The sequence below is a fragment of the Galeopterus variegatus genome, unplaced genomic scaffold (genome assembly GCF_000696425.1).
Source record: "Galeopterus variegatus unplaced genomic scaffold, G_variegatus-3.0.2 Scaffold701, whole genome shotgun sequence".
Classification (NCBI taxonomy): Eukaryota; Metazoa; Chordata; class Mammalia; order Dermoptera; family Cynocephalidae; genus Galeopterus; species Galeopterus variegatus.
Window position 1 is genome coordinate 547,953 of NW_007726812.1, and position 5,147 is coordinate 553,099.

The following is a 5,147-nucleotide window of genomic DNA, read 5'->3' on the forward strand; positions in this document are numbered from 1 at the left end:
ACGGGCGCGACACTGAGGGTTGCGATCCAATGCCGGTCACGAAAAAAGACAAAAAAAAAAAAAAAAGATAAAACGAATCTTTACATAAACATTTTGAAGACCTCTCACATATCATTGGGTTAAGTAAAATATTTCATTAAAAATAATTTAACCTATCCCCTTACTTGCCAGCTGCCAAAAAACAGGGGAGGATAAAATTAATTTAACCTGTTTCTTTTACATTTTTATTTATTTATTTTATTATTATTATTTATTATGGGGGGGGGGCAGCTGGCCAGTATAGGGATCCAAACCCTTAGACCTTGATGTTATCAATACCATGTTCTAACCAAGTGAGCTAACCAGCTAGCCCTCTTTTACATTTTTAACATAGAAATGTTAAAATTACATATGGGGCTTGCATCTGTGGCTTACATTATATTTCAGTTGGACAGTGCTGTTAAATAGGGCAAGCCAGACAATTAACATGTAAACAAATAAATGTGCGATGTGATGTCAGGTGGGGAGGTATAGGGGCTGAGAAGTAATAGAAGTGACAGATTGAACAAAAAAGTGGAAATAAACCTGTGACCGTGGGGAACAGCATGGGGACCAGTGTGGCCAGAGCAGGGAATGACGAGAGTGTAAGACAGGAGTTAGGAGTGAAAGAAGGGCTAGAAGTGCAGTTTAAAATGATCATTGGGATATGATCACTTTGGGAAGAAGTGTGGAGTTATTGATAAAATTTAAGAATAGGCGTTCTCCCATAGCCATGATCCAGCAATTTTATTCCCAGGAATAAACTCTAGAGCAGTTGATCTCAAAGGTTTTAGTCTCAAAACCACATTACACTCTTAAAATTACTGAAGACTCAAGAAAGACTTTAATTATGTAGGTTATATCTATGGATGTTTGCAATATTAGAAATTAAAAATGAGAAAATTTAAAACTTTTTGATTATTTAAAATAAACAACAATATATCAGTAGACCTGCCCTACAAGAAATGCTAAAGGGAATCTTTCAGGCTAAATTGAAAGGACAGGGCTGGCCAGTTAGCTCGCCTAGGAGAATGTAGTGCTGATAACACCAAGGTCAAGGGTTTGGATCCCCATACTGGCCAGCCACCAAAAAAATAAAATGAAAGGACACTAGTTAGCTATAACTAAGAATAAAGAACACTAGTAAAATGACTTCATAGGTAAACATAAAAGCCAGTATCATTGTACATTTGGTTTGGTTTATAAATTCTCTATTTCTTCTATATTATTTAAAAGGCAAATGTTGGGCCGGCCCGTGGCTCACTCGGGAGAGTGTGGTGCTGATAACACCAAAGCCACGCGGTCAGATCCCTATATAGGGATGGCCGGTTAGCTCACTGGGTGAGCGTGGTGCTGACAACACCAAGCCAAGGGTTGAGATCCCCTTACCGGTCATCTTTAAAAAAAAAAAAAAAAAAATCTCGCTGTCTGGGCCAGCCTGTGGCTCGTTCGGGAGAGTGTGGTGCTGATAGCGCCATGGCCCCAGGTTCGGATCCTATATAGGGATGGCCGCTTGGCACACTGGCTGAGCGTGGTGCAGACAATACCAAGCCAAGGGTTGCCATCCCCTTACTGGTCAAAAAAAAAAAAAAAGGAACCTCAAAATATGTGAAGGAAAAATCAACAGAATTAAAGGGAGAAATAGATAGTTCTACAACAATAGTTGGAGAATACAATAATCCACTTTCAAAAATGGGTAGAACAACCAGACAAAAGAGGAAAGAGGAAATAGAGGACTTGAATAGCACTATAACCCAAGCAGATCTAACAAACATATACAGAATACTCCACCCAACAACAGCAGAATACACATTTTTCTCAAGTACACGTGGACTATTCTCCAGATAAACCATATCTTACTCACAAAATGAATCAATAAATTTTAAAGATTGAAATTATGCAAAGTATCTTTTCTGATTACAATGGAATAAAACTAGAAATGAATAAGTAAAGAAAAACTGAAAAAAAATCACAAGTATGTGGAAATTTAAAAACACTCAGTATGGAGTGCGGAGGGAGAGGGGGATGGGGAGAGATTGGACAAGGGGCATAAAGAATAAGTACAATTTGTAACAATGTATTTACTAGTAATATTGATTTGATCAGCATATGTCAACATTGAATCCCAAAAATATGTATAATCAATTATGATTCAATAAAAATAAATAAATAAATAATAAAAATAAAAAATAAAAACACTCTGTAAGGAAGAAAGAATGAATGAAAGAGAGAAAGAAACAACAGTCACAACAATGTGTTGAACTTTCAGAAGGAGAGATCAGAACTGTGGTTACTAGAGGTGGGAAAGGGGAAGGAGAGGGCAGTTAGTGAGAAATTGGTTAATGGACATAGGGAATGATTATGTTTTGTAATGATGAACATCTTAATTATCTTGATTTGATCATCACACATTGTACACATTGTACACAGGTATTGCCATTCATCTCTGTACCCCGCAAATATGTTTAATCAATTATTTTTCAATTAAAAAAAACACTCTGTAGTGGTCAATTTTTTAAATTAATTAATTAATTTTTTGGTGGCTGGCTGGTTCAGGACCCAAACCCATGACTTTGGTGTTATAAAGCTGTGCTCTAACCAACTGAGCTAACCAGCCAGCACAGTAATGGTTAATTTTATGTGCCAACTCGACTGGGCCACAGGGTGCCCAAGTATTTGACCAAACATTATTCTGGGTATGTCTATGAAGGTGTTTCTGGATGAAATTAAAATTTGAAAAGCCATTCTAAGAATTATAAAGTGTTAGGGGCGGCCTGTGGCTCACTTGGGAGAATGTGGTGCTGATAACACCAAGGCCACAGGTTCAAATCCCTATATAGGGATGGCTGGTTAGCTTGCTTCAGAGAGCGTGGTGCTGACAACATCAAGTCAAGGGTTAAGATCCCCTTACTGGTCATCTTTAAAAAAAAAAAAAAAGGATTATAAAGTGTTATCTCATTGTGATTCTGATTTGCATTTCCCTAATGATTAGCCATCTTTTTGTGTGCTTATTGACCATTTCTTCTGTGGAGAAATGTCTATTCAAGTCCTTTGCCCATTTTTGAGTTGAATTGAGTTATTTATCTTTTTATTATTGCATTGTAAGTGTTTTTTATTGTATTTAATTTATTACAGATAGAAATCCTTTATTAGATATATCTTTTGAAAATATTTTCTCCCCTTCTGGGGGCTGTCTTTTCACTTTCTTGATGATGTCCTTTGAAGCACAAGTTTTCAATTTTGATGAATTCCAGTTTATTTACTTTATCTTCTGTTGCTCAAACTTTTGTTGTCATGTCTAAGTATACTTCACCAAATGTAAGGTAATTAAGATTTACATAAATATTTTCTTCTAGGTGTTTTGTATTTTTAGATCTTACATTTAGGTGCTTGATCCATTTTGAGTTAATTTTTGTACATGATATGAGGTAAGAACCCAACTTCATTCTTTTGCCTATGTCTATCTAGTTGTCCCGGTACTATTTATGGAAAAACTATTCTTTGCCCATTGAATGGTGTTGGCAACCATGTTGAAAATTAATTGACCATAAAGGTATGGGCTTATTTCTGGACTCTGAAATATTGTATTCCATTGATCTTTGTTCTGCACTGTTTTGGTTACTGTTGCTTTGTAGTAAGTTTTGAAATTAGGAAATGTGCAGCCAGCAGCAAAAAGAAGAAGAAGAAGGAGGAGGAGGAGGAGGGGGGGAGGAGGAGGAGGAGGAGGAGGAAGCAGAAGAAGAAGAAGAAGAGAAGAAGAAGAAGAAGAAGAAGAAGAAGAAGAAGAAGAAGAAGAAGAAGAAGAAGAAGAAGAAGAAGAAGAAGAAGAAGAAGAAGAAGAAGAAGAAGAAGAAGAAGAAGAAGAAGAAGAAGAAGAAGAAGAAAAGAAAGAAAAGAAAAGAAATTAGGAAGTGTGAATCCTCCAATTGTCTTCTTTTTCAAGATTGTTTTCACTATTCTGGGTCCCTTGAAATTCCATGTAAATTTTGGAATCAGTATGTCTATTTCTACAATGAATCCAACTGGAATTATGATAGGCATTGCATTGAACCTGTACATCAATTGGAGAGTTATGACTGTCTTCTGATCCATAAAAGAAGCACCAACAATTTTTATTTTGATGGTATTAACATGGCATACTTTTTTTTTATTATTATTATTTTTTTTAAAGAAGACCGGTAAGGGGATCTTAACCCTTGACTTCGTGTTGTCAGCACCACGCTCACCCAGTGAGCAAACCGGCCATCCCTATATGGGATCTGAACCCGTGGCCCTGGTGCTATCAGCACTGCACTCTCCTGAGTGAGCCACGGGCCGGCCCATACTTTTTTTCCCCATACTTTTACTTTCAACCTGTATCTATATATTTATTGTGAATTTCTTGTATGCTTATGTATCTTGCTTTTTTCTCCAACCTGGCAATCTCCTTCTTTTACTTGGGATATGTACTAGTCCATTTCTATTGCTTGTAACAAAGTACTTGAAAGTGAGTGAGTTATAAGAAAATGAAACTTATTTGCTTACAGTTTCTGAGGCTGGGAAGTCCAAAGTCCATCTGGTGGTGGCGACAGTGATCCAGGGGTCTCACAACGCAAGATGGTGGAAGCAGAGAGAGTAAGAGGACAACTTCTTCATTCACTCTCCTTTTCAAGCCCTCCAAACCATGCCCCTGACCACCATTTTTAATCCATTCACTACAGCATAATCCTACAATCTAATCACCTCTTCGAGGCCCCACCTTTCAATTACCATAATAGGATTTCTCACACTCAACAGTTACAGTGGGGACTTAAACTTCAATGAGGTGGAGAGTGGGGGGCATCCAGTCTACAGCAGGGTACTCAGACCATTACACACTACACATTAATAAAATTGTTAATTTGGTTTAGTTTACACCTGCCATCTTGCTAGTTTTTTCATTGTTTCATTTATTCTTTGTTCTCTGTCTCCCTTTTTTCCCTGTGCTTTTGCCATTTCTTGTAGAGTAAGTCTGGTGGTAATGAATTCTTTCAGCTTTGTGTGTCTGAAAAAGGCTGTATTTTGCCTTTGTTTTTATTATAGATATTTTTGCTGAGTATGGAATTCTTGGTTGACATTTATCTTTTCCTGCTTTAAAGATGTTGCTTCAT